Raw genomic sequence first — 15,287 nt, 5'->3', positions numbered from 1 at the left:
AATCATGGGGAAAAAAATCTGATGGAGACCAGAAAAAAGAGTGTAACACATGGAAATATCTACTGGAGGAAAAGAGACTGATGAGAAAAAGAAAGAATGGGCTACTCCATATGTCCTTCAAGGTCACAGAACTTACTTTAAATGGAAATAGGCCCAAGTCATTTTTTGGGTTAGGAAGGCTTCCGTGAAATTAAATTAAATTAACAATTCCATAGAAGAAAGCACATCAGCTTTTCACAGTTAAGGTGTCCATGAGCAGTTCAAAGGATTCAAATAATCAAATAACTGAAGTGAGCACTTTTCCAGATGTAAACCCATACTTTCCACAGGTACTTGTAAACATATCCATCCATATAAGAACAAGAGCTCACAAATATACCCCAAGAGTAAAATATGACAGTCTCTCATAGTATCTTACAATCCGTGATCCAGCGAGCCACAAGAAACAGGTTTAGTGGGTCTGATTAGTTTGCCACTTTGCATTCGTTCTTTGCCCAAGTGTGCATAGGTATCTCTAGTAAGTCAACACAGAATACCTGAATGAGTCTCACTAGAATATGCTCCTCATTTATCTATCACCTGAAAACCTGAATCGGTATGAGAGTTTCTGAATAGCTTTTTAGCTGAGCTTCATGAGAAAACATCTTTTACAGGGGGAAAAGTGCATGACGGCTAAGATTCTGCAAGATTATCTCTGCCACTTGAATGTGTTCTGCTTCTTTCAGCTACATAAAGCAAACCCTTTAGGCACTTGGCAGAATAATCTATTTTTAAAATCCTAAAGCTGGTCATCACAGCAAAAGTGCATGCAAGCCCACTAGTATCATATATGACAATCCTATCTTTTATCATATATACCATTTACCCCATGCATATCTTTTATACACATACACAGGCGCACCCCAACATAACTAAAGACATTCCCAAAAACGGAGATGAATAAAAGAAATCCCAGATGTATCATATTTGCATAATGATTACTAGAGGAAATTTTATCCTACAATCTCCAAGACAGGACATATGGTCTCATTCACTAATACACGGGAAAAAAATGCTTAAATGATTTTTTTCAAATTCATTCATGATTTTTTTTCACATTCATTCACCCTCTTGGCTGAAGCACAGCCCTGCAATGTTATGAGCAAGTTGCTCCACACTCAAACAAGCAAATGCTCAGTACTGAAGAAGAAAACACTTAGGCAGTACTCAAAGCTCACAAGCAAGTCCCAAATTTCTTGGAACACCAGGCTTGGAACACACGGTCACACGTCCAAAAGCTTACATACCTTTGACCAAGTACCTATGTTGTAGCCTTACCCATTTCCTTGAAGTAATGGGAATATAAACCTACCCCAGGGTTGCTGCACAGAATAACCAAAGAAAAGAGATCAGTTATCTAAATTATAATCTGGATAGCTCAATTTCGTCAGATTTTGGAAGTTATCAACAGGATGAGCCCTGGTTGGTATTTGGATGGGAAACTCCCAAGGAAGAGTCCATGGTCAGTATGCAGAAGCAGGCAATGGCCTCTGAATGTCTCTTGCCTGGAAAACCCTATGAGGTCACCATCAGTCATTTGCAATTTGATAGCAAAATAAATAAATAAATCCAATATGATATGCCATTATAGAGGTCCTTCTGTGAAGATAAACACTCTAGTCCAACTGTTCTTACAGTTGGAACTCTAAAGCTAGAATCCCCACTAGATGGGTGACCATCCTCCAATTGAACACTTCAAACAAAGGGAAGTCCCTCCCGCCCAGAGGGGCACAGCCTATAGGGACATGGGGCCACCCATGATCCTGGGTGCAGACGTTTTGGTCACATGGGGGGGGGGGCACTGGGCACTCCTTCCACATGACAAAACAGCATGGGCCCCAACCACACATCACAGAGCCCGGACCCCCCCTCCCTGCAGGAGCTGGCCTGCAGGGAGGCAGGGCTTGACATCAGGCAACCACGCCACGCGCCACTGAGCCCTGCACCCTCGGCCTCTGTGCAGGCTTGCTTTTTCCCTCCCCAGGTCCTGGAGATGGCAGGAGACAGCCTGCAGGGAGGCGAGGGTGAGGCTCGGTGGTGGGCAGCCCCGCCTCGCAACCCCCCCACCTCCATGTAGGCCGAATGGCAGGAGCCAGCCTGCAGAGAGGCAGGGGCAGGGCTCGGCACCCCCAAGCCACGCCCCCAAGCGTGGCAGTGAGTGCCGGGTGGTGCAGGGGGGTCGTCTGGAGAAGGTGCTGTCCCAAGGCGCCATTTCCCCAATACGCCTCTGCTCCCCCCCCCCCACACACAAGCTTACTGGTTCCTCTTCAGTGGTGCTCTCACTGTTTGTAATTTTTCTACATCTTAACACTGAAATATATACTCTTGTAACTTAATTCCAGTAGATCTACTATTGCCCCTTGGAATGCCAGAGATCAAATCACCAGAGGGCCACAGTTGATACAGTTGCATCTCTGCATATTCTCCCAATAGCCTGTGCTGAAGACACCAGAGGTCACTTCTTGATACCTCACACTCTCATCCCCAGCAGGCTGAAAGGGATACACTACAAAGTCCATGCGAAAGTACCTTCTAAACCAGGGGTAGGGAACCTGCGGCTCTCCAGATGTTCAGGAACTACAATTCCCATCAGCCTCTGGTCAGCATGGCCAATTGGCCATGCTGGTAGGGGCTGATGGAAATTGTAGTTCCTGAACATCTGGAGAGCCGCAGGTTCCCTACCCCTGTCCTAAACAGCAAGATGTCACAAGAACTTCAAGCAAGAAGGGAAGAGAGGCGACTCCTTCAGAAGAGACAGAGGTTGGGATGTGAGAGATAAGAAGATACTCCAGTGTCAACTCTTCAGGAGTATGCAGCAACTCACATGCCATTTTTACTGTCTGTATCGAAGAGAAACTGCGTGGAAGAGTGACTAACAGGAGTAGGAGAATCTACAGGTCTTCTGCATTTCTCAGAGATGAAATCGCTTTCAAGATCTTTCCAACCGAAGTGACACTGAATATCCAGAAAGAGAGAGGGGACAGCCGCAGCAGGCTACCCAGGGTAGGAATGAAGATTGCGCCCCTCAGAGACAGGGATGATTTAAACACCAATGGCAGACAGGGGAGCAGAAGAATAGCGATAGTCAGTGACTCCCTACTGAAATGAACAGATGAAGCGGTAAGCCAACCAGATCTGTGAAAGCCCATGAGGTATGTCAGTGCATGGATCTAAATGTGACAGGCAACTTGCTGAGACTGAGCATGTCCAGTGATCATCCTCTCTTCCTGCTTGACCATGTGGGAACAAATGACACAGCTATAGGAGTGCCATAACTGATTGTAAGGATCTAGAAAGGAAGGTGGGACTCAGGTGGAATTCTTTTCAAGTCTTCCTGTAAAAGGTATGGGACTACCGAGAGAGAAAAGAATAGGTCAGGTAAATTAGCAGCAATGCAGATGGTGTCCTCAAGAGAGGTCTGGTTTCTGGGATCACAGCCTCTGCTTCTTTAATGAGGGGCCACTCTGAGAAAAAAACGGAGAGACATTGAACATCGGCTAGGGTGGAGTAATGGTCGAGAGCGGTGGACTCTTAGCTGGTGAACGGAATTTGTCCCCCCCTCCTCCATATGAAGCTTGTTGGGTGACCTGTTACAAACTGTTGCAAACTGGAAAGTTTTTCTTCTCTTGCAAACTTTTTAAAAAATTATTCATTTCATTTGATTTCTACACTGCCCCTCCCCTTTGGGGCTCGGGGCAGTTGGAAAATGAGATAAAATGCAGTAATATAAACCTAAAAACAATGGATCATTTAAACATCTGTGTTTCTTGATCGACTCAGATGGCTGACAATCTACTTAATGAGCTCAGAAATCCTCTATAAAAGTGAGAGGACTGAATAAAAATTCCCATCTAGCAGAGGGAGGGGCTGAAAGGATGGTAGTTGAGAGATGGTAATGCTTGGGGATGGATAGGTTTGTACAGATATTTAATTCATTGAGAACTGATAGGGCCCCTGCAACATATTCTAAGCGCTCGTTCTGCCAGTAATTTCTAACAAATGATTTCAGTTCTCCTCCTCCCGTACATCATAGTCATCATAGTGGTAGCAGCAGGACCACCGTCCCAACGAAATAGGAAATAGAGTAAGGAGTTTAAGAACCTCATTCGAAGTGAGAGCCTGTCCGCTACTTAAAAAGCAAAAACAGAAAGAGAACTCAAGATGTGTAAAGCACTCTGGTTAACAGCAATCTACCCAATTTGTGCTCTGACAACTACTCAGCCAATCCAAGTGACTATGAAAGTGCTGGGTATGGGGTGGGGGAGAATCACATTTTAACATCCGTGCTAAACCGCACTGGGAATGGGGTGGGGTTTTTGCTTGGCTCCCAACAACAGACGGGCATTCAGGAAGTAAGAGATCTGATCAGAACACAGTACCTAGCAAACCACACCACGCCTGTTGGTTGCAAAGAATGCTGGGATAGGTGAACCCTGGATGAATCCAGCAAGGCATTTGTGTTTTAAGTAAGAGCACTTACATGGGATCATTTAGCATAGATTAATTCTGGTTTAACTATTACAAGATCTTTAATAGGCACTTTTCTTGTAAACGGAAGGTCTCCCAGTGGGCAGAGGCTCTAATAAATAACAGAAAAAGGAGAAAGATACGAAAGTCTATTCACACAGGCTGCAGTACAGTGGAGCAATCCTTTGACTTCTTCACTGCATTCAAATTACAACTTGATGTTGCTACTTAAGTACAATTCTCTCTCCTCCACTCTCTGGTTCCTACTACAACTTTCCCCCCAAAATAATACCCATATCACTTGTAAAATCCTAGTTTGTTTAGTTTTTTCCTTTGCAAGATATATGCTGCCACCCCTCCATTAAACAAATAAAACACCCACATAAAGGGTATATCAGCCTTTCTCCTGCAATCAGGATACTCTTTCAAAACACAGAAACCCCCGCCCCCCTCCCAGAGTCCTCAGTTTAAGCATCTGGAATCCTCCAATGTTAGTATAGAATTGCAGATACTGCTGATCTCATAGGTCAAAAGAAAATGTGGCCTGTACTATCCTTCAAATCCCCTACTTTTCTCCTTTTGCTTTGTATCTAGCAGCTCTTCGTGTTACTGTCTCCTTCCTAACAACTTCTGTGTCTGTTTTTCTTTGTAGTGTCATCGTGTCTTTTGCGTATCTTGCACATGAAGTGCACAGATTACCATACCTTAGGAAAACAATGTACGTATAGATAGTGGGTCACAGTACCTTAAACGTCTGGTGTAACTCAGGGTTGGGATATCAATTGATCATCATCTGTCTGGATTGTGGAAATTTCCTCTCTCTTATAATGGATCAAATCTGCAAAGAAAAACGTGGTAAACAATCAACCCTTGTCATCTTATTTTCCAAAAGTGAAATAAAAATTAATTGACCTCCTGTTTGCATGCCACACAAAATACTACTGTGACTACTGTGTCCATGAATTAGAATGTGTTGAAGTTCAGTTGCCATTATTGTATTTTTTTGCAAGAAAGACAACTGTGTATCTTTCAAACAGACAAACTCAATAGTTTCATGGTCCAAAGTTAACAGTAGTGAAAGACAGACTTTGGCCCCAGGATGCTAGGAACCAAAGCCATTCTACATTTTTTTTTTCTTCAGGGGAACTGCACTGTAGCAACACGGAAGAATAATTTCTAGGATTGCTGTAATTTATGACGACAGAGTGTCAGCAAACACCAAGAAGCAGCCTAAAACAATACAGAAATCTTTAATTTATAGTCATTGCATTTGATTGTCAGCAGCTGACTTTCAGTATCTTTAATGCAACAATTTCCATGTCCTGGTAATGAACAACCTGTAGAACAAACCCTTTCCACAATAAAGTGCACTCAAAGCATTCTAGCTAGAATTTAACTTCTCCATTTGATGTTTCTTTCTCTGAGTAATTACAGTACGTAGACAACTAGGCTTCTTATTTTTGCCCTAATAGTCAATCACAGGCTATTGTCAGTAGAAGATTCATCTCCATCTGCAGTAATTTTCCTTTTAACTTCCAGATAATCTTCAGAAGTAGACAGCATAGTTAATGAGATAATAAGATGTCTTTGCATACAGCAATTCTGCTCTTCAAATAAATATAGCTACCTGAAGTATGTACACACCCAAGCTACAAAAATGTACACTTTGAAGCTACTAAAAAGCGTCCTTCATTTGCTCATTTTCAAACAACTGAAGACCCAATAAAATAAATTATATTAACAGCCAATTTTCAAAAGCCATTAAGGTATTTAAAAAAACGCACAGTTCACATTTCATGCCAAACTCTGTATATACAAAGGACAAAATGAAAAGTTTGGCGGGTTAAACTGGAGCTCCTAAACAATTTTCTTTTTCTTAATCAAAAATTATCACATTAGCAGTTATGAAAGATCAATAGAAAATATAACTAAGTCACTAAAACAATATGTTCGGTATATTTTCAGATAACTAGATGCAATATATATAGACACACACACTCACAGACATATACAAAAACAGGACAGTGCCAAAAGGCACAAACAAAACATAAGGCTCATTCACACACAGCTGAGATGGAGTTAATTATAACAGAGCACATGGATTAAAGGAATCCACAAAATCTATTGTTAAAGCAACACGAGGAAGACAGTAGATTTTTCTATGTAAACAGTTATGGCTTCCAGGAATCGGACATTTCAAATGAGTTCCCTGATGTTTTAGGATTGCAAATTGCCGCACATTTATCAGTACAGTTTTTAATTTTGCTTCAGAAACAAAAGGAGAAACAGAAGTCAAATCTTTCCTTGCAATTTATTGTGCCACAACCACTAACCTTAAAGAGGAAGGCTGTTCATTTTACAGGTACATCGTCACATCGCTATTCTCAATGTAAACAAAAGAGAGGCATGCACCCCAGGCTAAGGATGTCAGCATTTTTCAAACACCTTTCTGACTGTTCCATTTTATGGTGATGCAATTTGACCTACATTTTCAGTGGCCAGAGAGAGACGGAGATACAAAGGGAGGTGGAGATGGCAGGGGAGAAACAGAGAGAGAGAGAAAGAGAGAGAGAGAGAGGTTGAGATTCTTTACTCACAATTCTACTAACTGGGGTTTTAAGTGACGCTACAAAGGGGCAAAAATAGCAGGAGCAGAGATAAAACTACTTCAAGGAGAGTTACCATGTGCTTAGAATATCAAACTGAACGGAGGGAGAAGGCCCCAAGAAGGCACAGGATTTTTGATCTAGTGACAAAATGTAATGCCCTCATTAAGCAAAGTAGCATGTAATCCTAGAATGAATGTTGAAATGTAGATGCCAGAGATAGGCAGCATTATTTTCCACCACAGCTCTCATCGGAAGAGGCATCTCACCCCTTTTGACAAGCGCTCCCATTCCTGCAGTGTAATTCCAGCATTGCTAAGATCTCTTCTCTATTGTCAGGTTCTTATAAACATGTGCATTAAAAGATGGTTTTATGCACCCTTCCGCCGTCTTTATATTAGTCTTGCAGATTATAGCATCTTCCAGGAATTGCTCCTATGAGTCACTCATATCAAAATTATATTTATGTATTATACAATTCGTCGGAATCATGAACATATGCATAAAACAGTCACTCATTCACTCACACACACACACACACGGTTTCACCTCTATAAGTAAGAATAAATGAAAGATCTAGGCCTGTGTGTGTTCTACTTCAAAGGTGTTTTTTTCCAGACCATGACACATAAACCTCTTGTTCTGCCATAGTCCAGGAATACCCTTCTTTATCCTGATACAACATTTTTTTCCATGTAGAAGTTCTGAAACTTTTACAGGGCTCTTGCATCAGTACAGGTTTCCTAGATTCCTTCAGGAGTGGCACACTTATGAAGTTTGCAAATCTTTGCTGGCAGTGGCGTACCGCCCATTGGACAAAGTGGGCAGTGGCCCAAGGCACAGAAATTTAAAGTCACGTGGGGCGGTCTGATTTCTACGCCCTGCCAACTCTGGCTAAGCCCTGCCCACTCTGAACGGTGGCCCACAAGCCACCAGAGGCAGAGCAGGAGGACGGGGAGCTCTGCCTCCAGTGAACTTGGGCTGCTGGGGCTGTCCAGGAAGGGTGAGTGCCGTGGCTGGGCTGCCCCGCCCATGGGAGGCATCAAACCCAGATTTTGCCCAGGGTGCCAGTTTGCCTTGGTACGCCACTGTTTGCTGGCCAACCCACAGAAGACATCTTACCGCTGATGCTGAGGTTAGGTAGTGTAGCAAGTGGGAAGAAAAGAGGCCCCTCCTGTCTTCCCATGATGCTTCAGCCTACCTGGGAGAAAAGAAGGAAGAAAAAAACTCACGTACTCTGTTCCCTAGTTGCATGTGGAAGTGTAAGTAAGCGTGAAGCAGCTCTGTATACTCTGAATAATAAAAAAAGATGTGCATACCAACTCCAGTGTTTACTTTCAAAAAAATTCTGTGACTTGTATTAGCGACGGAAATAAATATTCATTTGCTAACTTTTATTTAGTAGCCAGTGAGAGAGGGGGGAAAGGATGCCACAGGAAGCGAACACTAACGGAAATCCAGCTTCGCCTTGCCTTTGACCTCTCAGGTTTCACTAAAATTTGGTCACACCCACACAAAAAGAATATCCATTCCTGCCTATCATTCCTAGATGTATGGTAAGAACATAAGAACGAGCCTGCTGGATCAGACCAGAGTCCATCTAGTCCAGCACTCTGCTACTCGCAGTGGCCCACCAGGTGCCTTTGGGAGCTCACATGCAGGATCTGAAAGCAGAATGGTGATGCCTTATATTGAGTCAAACCACTGATGCAGCAAGGTCAGTATCACCTACTATGGAAGGCAGTGATACCACCTCATGTTTTTAACTGGAGATGCCAGGGACTGAACCTGGAGTAGTCTGCATTCAAGGCAGATAGTTTAATTCACAGCAAGGCCTCCCCCACCTCCCCATCTGCCATAAGGGCAGGGGGTTGTATGTAATTAATGACAACTAACACGTGGGGATAAGATATCTTGTGCTAATTATGAACTGAAAGCATAGTGTTTGAAGAAGCTCTCAATATGGGGAAAAAATCACCAAAAAAGTACTTTTTTGGAATCTGATCAGAAATAAAACTTCTTCCTAATGAACCAGGGTTTGAGAGCACCTTAGTTCTCACCTGAGTTGGCCATAGCACAGAATGCTGACGGAGTTCGTGCTTTCCAATGCCAGCGTGCATCATTTAGAAAAGGATCATGTCCACCCCTTCCCTCCCAGCTCTGAAGCCTTCAGCAGCGACTTGGTAAAAATCAGCAATGGACACTTTTCACAGCATGGAAACTTGGGAGGGGGGAAGACATTTCTTGTCACATATCAAACTGCTTTCAAGACACAAGGGAGTTTTTTAAAAAACTGCCAACCTTGAAAGAAGGTAGTTTCCCCACCCCTCACAGATCATTCACGCCACACTAGCCCTAGGTTTACTTGGACTTGAGGTTTTTTTCACCGTCTTTCTTCTTGCTTCCAAAGTTTCAATTTCCCCCCCTTTTGCTTCTGATCCTAAGGTAAACTTAAACAGCAAGGAGAAAGCCACAAAGTGGTGTCAGCAAGCTCTTCTATTCAAAATGCTGACTAGACGGAGATAAAATCTAGAGGAGCACTATATGGTTACACTCTCACCTCTAGGAACGGCCTCCACAAGTTAGCAGCCATTTAAGCTGGAATGCTGCTGTTTCATTCCGCAACGGAAGGGAGATACGTGGTATTCTTTCATCTCTCCCATGTGCCAAATCAGGCAAACAAGCTAGTGGACCTTCGTACCTCTTTTCATGATTATCTAGTACTTAATATATCTTAGCATCAGATTCCCTACTCTGTAGCTCACTTCTGTGTGGTTCCTGGCAAAAGACAGTAGATCTTCTGCTATCCTCAACCAAAAATGGAATTTTATTCTGGGACCCACCATACATTTCTTTTGAACAAACACTCCCAGTAATGAAATTATGGTCACACCAGAAATATTGACCAATGCCTATCTATCCTGGCTTTTTCAGTCACAGATTTTCCAATAGTAGTCTGGATTTAGATTTAGAATGGATATGTTTGATCTCTTTGGGTTAACAGCAACACTTGATTCCAATAAATGCAAAATTCAGAAGCCCGTGCAAGCCCGGTATGAGTTCTCCCCACGAAACAACACTGTAGGAGGTTGCAACAAAGTATAATTTTGACACGGTTATCTGCAAGTGATATCCTCTTGTCAAGCAACAGTTCCTGCTGCATGTCATTAAACATATGGCTACTGAAGCATTACACCAACAACAAGTTATCCAGATTCACACTTGCTCGTCACTCAGCTTTTTTTCCCTAATTGCTGAAATGAAGAAAACCTGTTTCCAAGGGTGACACATTCCAAGTTATGACAGAATTAAAAGGAATGAAAACAAACTTCATTGCCATCATTGTTACATTTTTACAATTCAAGTAATCAGAACTGATCAACCATTTCTATGTTCTGCATACACACAACCTCTTGCCTGCTTATTCCTTACTATACGTCTACAACCCTACAATACATGCAGAGGTGTAGCTGGGCCAGAGTGCGCTCGGTGCACACTCTGTAAGCTCTTTCTGCACACACACTCCCCTGCAGCCTTTCCCCTCACTTCTCATTTTAGTGTAGGTTGGAGAGTGGCTCAGCCTCTCCAAGTTGGGGATGGCCTGGTGGGAACTACACTTCCCATGAGACCCTGGGGCTTGCAAGGTCTCCTGGGAAGTGTAGTTCCCACCAGGCTGTTTTCAGCATGAAGGGAACAGGCTGCTTCTCCAGCCTGCACTGTTCCATAAAGGCAAGTGTGTGTGTGTGTGTGTGGGGGGGGGCGCCGCAGGGGGGGATTCTCTGCCCCCCAGGTGCACCCCCGGTACAACGTGCACCCCCGGCCTGCTAGTAGCGCCACCTCTGAACACATGGCCTCTTAATTTTGTTAACTGGCTTCAATTTAAGAGTGCAAAGGAGAACTAATCTTTTCTATAAAGACTGGCACTCATAACAGGACACAAATCTCTCTCTCTTTTTAAATTAACTATCTGTCACTGCCTTTGCACACCCACAAAGAAGCAAGTAGAAAACTGCCTCCACCACATCTGCCAAATTTTGTTCATGTGTAACTGAATATTTTTTGTAAGGTAACCAGTTACAAAAGTTTATACTTCTGTAAACCAGCTTTCAGTTTCATACATTAAAATCCTTGAAAAGAAACAGAAACAGAAAATGAGGTTCACATTTGCAAGAAGCAGCTTATTTCATAAGCAAACAAGTCATTTGTGTATCCTTCCTCTTTCAAACAATGATTAACTTTGGTAATTTCCCTTTCTAGACCTTTAAATGCAAACTTTGATTACCCTGACAAAATGTTATAGACATGCAACTATGCACTCCAGTAAGAGGGTAAAGAACAAAATGTAAAGTCAGCCAGAGAACAAATGTGTACATGCTGTCTGTACCTCTCACTCATATTCACCACGGTTAAAAAGTATTTTGGTGAAGATAATAAGTTCCCGGGTCTCACTGAGCCACTCTTTTCCAGCCTAACCTTCCCCAAAAGGGCTGTTGTGAGGATAAAGAGGGAAAAGAATAGTTAAACTGGGCAAAACTCCCTGAAGGAAGGATAGGATAAAAATGAAATTACGGCTAAGTTATACCTATTTCTGAATGATAGACTAATGAAGTCACAAAAAAAATTCCTGGAGTAAAGGCTGGGGGTGGATCTGAATAAGAAAACATGAAATGATTTTGCTCAAAGTAGTAACTTAAAAGAGAAAATGTTAATTAAAATAATTGTTTTACAGATGTTAAAAGTTAAAATCTGTTTCCAACTGAATTCTTAGAGGTACCTCAATGCCCCACCAAGCACAATAAACACCAGGGCAAATAGTTCTAATTGTACTTACTTTCAAGGTTCCCCTTTAAAAAGAGTCTCTGTAATTTTCCCACAAACATGTTGTTTCAGGTTTTACGTAAATGATTGCACCTAGCTTTAAGGAACTGTTGTTGGAAAGCTATTTCAATTGGGCAGTCCTTTTGAGAATATTTAGGGCTGATTCTGAAGTTAACACTCTTTTGCCTCCTGTCACCCAAACAGGAAATCAAAAAGGCATATGTAGACCAGTGTTCTGATATCAAAGTAAAGTTATCTCAGCTCTGCAAAACTTAACTTGAAGGCTACTTCAGAAAGTGAGTTCTAGCCAAAGAATGGTGTGACGGACAGCTCCATAAGAATGTGTTGTCTCGGTCATAGAACCTTGAATGACAGGAGGCTCAAAACAAAATTACTTAGAATTCTAGAAGTAGCAGTTGAGGAAGAAACTATTAGAAGGTGAGAGTTAATAAGTAACTGTGGAAGCTGGCAGCAAAGATTGGCAGCTGGAGTGAGAGGAACACATTTTGTGTCAGATTTGGAAGGATCCTGTGAATGCGAGGGGCATGATTTGAGAGTCCTTCCCCAAAGGAAACGGTGGTTAAGTAAAGACAGTGATCCCTAACCAGTTTTAGGATGAAAACTGGAGAAAAATTGTATATTTGTTTCTAACTCCTCCAACTTATGTTAATTCAAGAAGGGACTGCCAAGTGAAATCAATCTCAGTACACATCAAAAAATAGCAGCATCTGTCAGTGAAACATATCAGATACATCCCGATTACAAAATATCTATTGTTTGTAAATGTCCCAAGTTACCTTGTTCCTTTGTCTTGTTATCTGCCAAGAAACCTCCCTGCAAAACTGAATTTTAACAAATTCCCCAAAAGAGGCAAAACAGTTTTGCGTTTTTATTTCAATAAGCCTCTCTGGTGCCATATATTTCCCACTTTTATATAAAGAAAGGGGTTTTTTGGCAGATCTCCCAACCATCTTTAAGGACAGAAAAAAAACCCACAAAGAGATCCATCCTAGATGGCACTCAAATTCTCTCATGAGGGAGGGTAATGTCTCTCTGAGCATGCAAAGGTAAAGTGAGCACCTTCACGTTTAGTTCATTCAATGCCACTTCTGTGGAGTACATCTGCCTGGACATCTATGCCAGGAAATATACGAGGTATGAATGAGGAGTATAGGGAAATCTATCTTTAAAAAAAAACTTTGTTAGAATTTTAACGCCATTGGGATGAGAAACAACCCTATTTCTCCCATCTCAGATCCCTGCAACTCGGGATATGGTTCTACTCTGGAGAAGAGGTTTTTCAAAAGACCTCAAGACTGACCACTTCAAGACTGGCTCAACTTGCACTAGAAGTATCTTTGACGCTGGTAGTAAGTTGGGTGATACAGCCAAGTTGCGCAGCGTAGCTGCCACTGAAATGGACCAATCAGAAACCTCTGCGACACCGTGTGATATTCCTGATTTGGTACGCCGCATCTTTGAGCTTCCTTTCTCTCGTCTGCCTTTCGATCTCTCATCTGTCTTAGGGCTTGCTGCGGCCAGTTCACCTGAATCTCTGTGGTACTGCTCCCAAGACAGGACCCAAAGTTTGTTCTCCCAAGAGTGCCTTGGCTTGTAAATCCGATGCACTGAGAGCAGGAGTCAATATTATTGCTTTCTTCTAAACATCATGTGCAGAGGACGCGGCGGTTAGAATGGCACCTTCCCTCTGCAGCACTGTTTACAGCGAGACTGCTTTTCCCTCAAGCCTAAGGGTAGCGAAGGAAGAGGGAAGGAGCGAGGTGACTAACACTCCCTCATTATTTTGTACACACACACACACACACACACACACACACACACACACACACACACACAACAGGAAAAAGAAGAACATTTTAATTGCTAAAGCTGAAGGAAGAATTCTAATAAGAGGAGAAATTCTCTGAAGCAGCATCACAGAGCTGCTTAATGGGGGGGGGGGGGGCTGTCAGAAGAGAACCGAGCAGGAAAGCTTTCATTCCTCCCCTTGAGGCACACGAAGAAAGGAGCGGAGGGGATACGAGCGCTGATTCTTTTGGCTATCACTCTAGAATTCCCCCGAGTTGCTTTCTGCCCTGGCACGCGACCCATATGTGGAACTGCACTAATTCCACCAAGAAGAATTACTCATATATCTAGAAGGGTGACAGTTTTGTCACATAGCATAACACTAGAATACTTAAGATGAGCTTGTGTCATTCTGGGACAGGCTGTAGCTCAAGTTGAGACCGAAGCCTGATACAACATGACATACCTTGTTAGGCCTAAAAGAGAACAATAAAGGAGTTCTTCACAAATAGCACCAAAATAATTACAGGTGCTTACTTTCAAAAGAAGCAAGCAAGCAAGCAGACAAGGAAGATCCCAACTGCTTCAGAGACAACATGGCCATGGTGGCAGGGGCTGATGGGAACTGTAGTCCATGAACATCTGGAGAGCTGCGGGTTGCAGACCCCTGCTAGGTACTCATTGGATGCACAAAGCAATAGGAATGGATGCACAAAGCAATAAAGCAGGTTAAACCCTAATTCTCATCAGAGCTTCAACTGGAAAATCAGTTTCTCATTATTTTAAGTAAACTTTCAGCCCTCACGGCTAAACCTTGAAGATGCGACCTCGATACTCACAGGAAACATCATGTCTCCAGATATGTATGACCACGAATGGTACTTTTGCAGTTTCCAGCAAGCACGCTTGGGTCCTAGACCAGGGTCAGGTCAAGACGAAACCCTACATGACTCCCGGGACCTGCAATTGAGGAAAACGTAAGGAAGCTTTTCCTCAAACTTTGTTCCCCTGCCGTCAGATGACGGTTGCCTCATTCAATACTGCAGCTGGATTTCAGGGAGGCCGGTATTTCAGCCCTACTTTTAATGGACAGGGGGAATGGAAGGCACAGCTAAACAGACTGAGTCCATTCTAGTGGATGCCCAACAGAAGACTCTGAATGGGGGGGAAAATCACCATCTATAGCAAACCACTTATTTTTCTTACAAATTGTCAGACACTCTACAAAGCCAACAAAGAATTCCACTTCAAGAAAAGCGGTAGGTAATATCTAGCAGTAAGACTGTCTTCTTTTTAATAAACCCCAGATGAGGAAGCATCACATTACTGTAAGAAATGGTGGTTTTAAAAGTGGACTTTTCCCCAATAGTTATAACCAGTAGCAAATGGCAGGCTAAGAACCAAAAGAGCGATGCAGCCTCTTTCCAGACCTAAACTTCGACTCAGAAAAAAGATGTCAGTATGGACAAATGAGGTGCAGCAGTTGAGAAAATTGTAGGCTGACTCTTTAAAACATAATCTCCAATGAATATGAAAATTATCATTCAT

At 42.7% G+C, this 15,287-nt stretch overlaps 1 protein-coding gene across 1 annotated transcript in view; it reads right to left on the bottom strand.

Moving 5' to 3' along the window:
- The window catches only part of ATXN7 (ataxin 7), a 120,042-nt gene extending 113,086 nt beyond the window's left edge, over positions 1-6,956 (bottom strand). Inside the window, 2 exon segments of the mRNA XM_048488401.1 lie at positions 5,252-5,344; positions 6,840-6,956. The gene's annotated coding sequence lies outside the window, so the exon portion shown is untranslated.
- Positions 6,957-15,287: the final 8,331 nt, after the last annotated feature.

The sequence above is a fragment of the Sphaerodactylus townsendi genome, linkage group LG03, assembly GCF_021028975.2.
Source record: "Sphaerodactylus townsendi isolate TG3544 linkage group LG03, MPM_Stown_v2.3, whole genome shotgun sequence".
NCBI lineage: Eukaryota > Metazoa > Chordata > Lepidosauria > Squamata > Sphaerodactylidae > Sphaerodactylus > Sphaerodactylus townsendi.
Note: the sequence above shows the minus strand (reverse complement) of the source record. Positions and strands in the feature narration are given on the sequence as shown.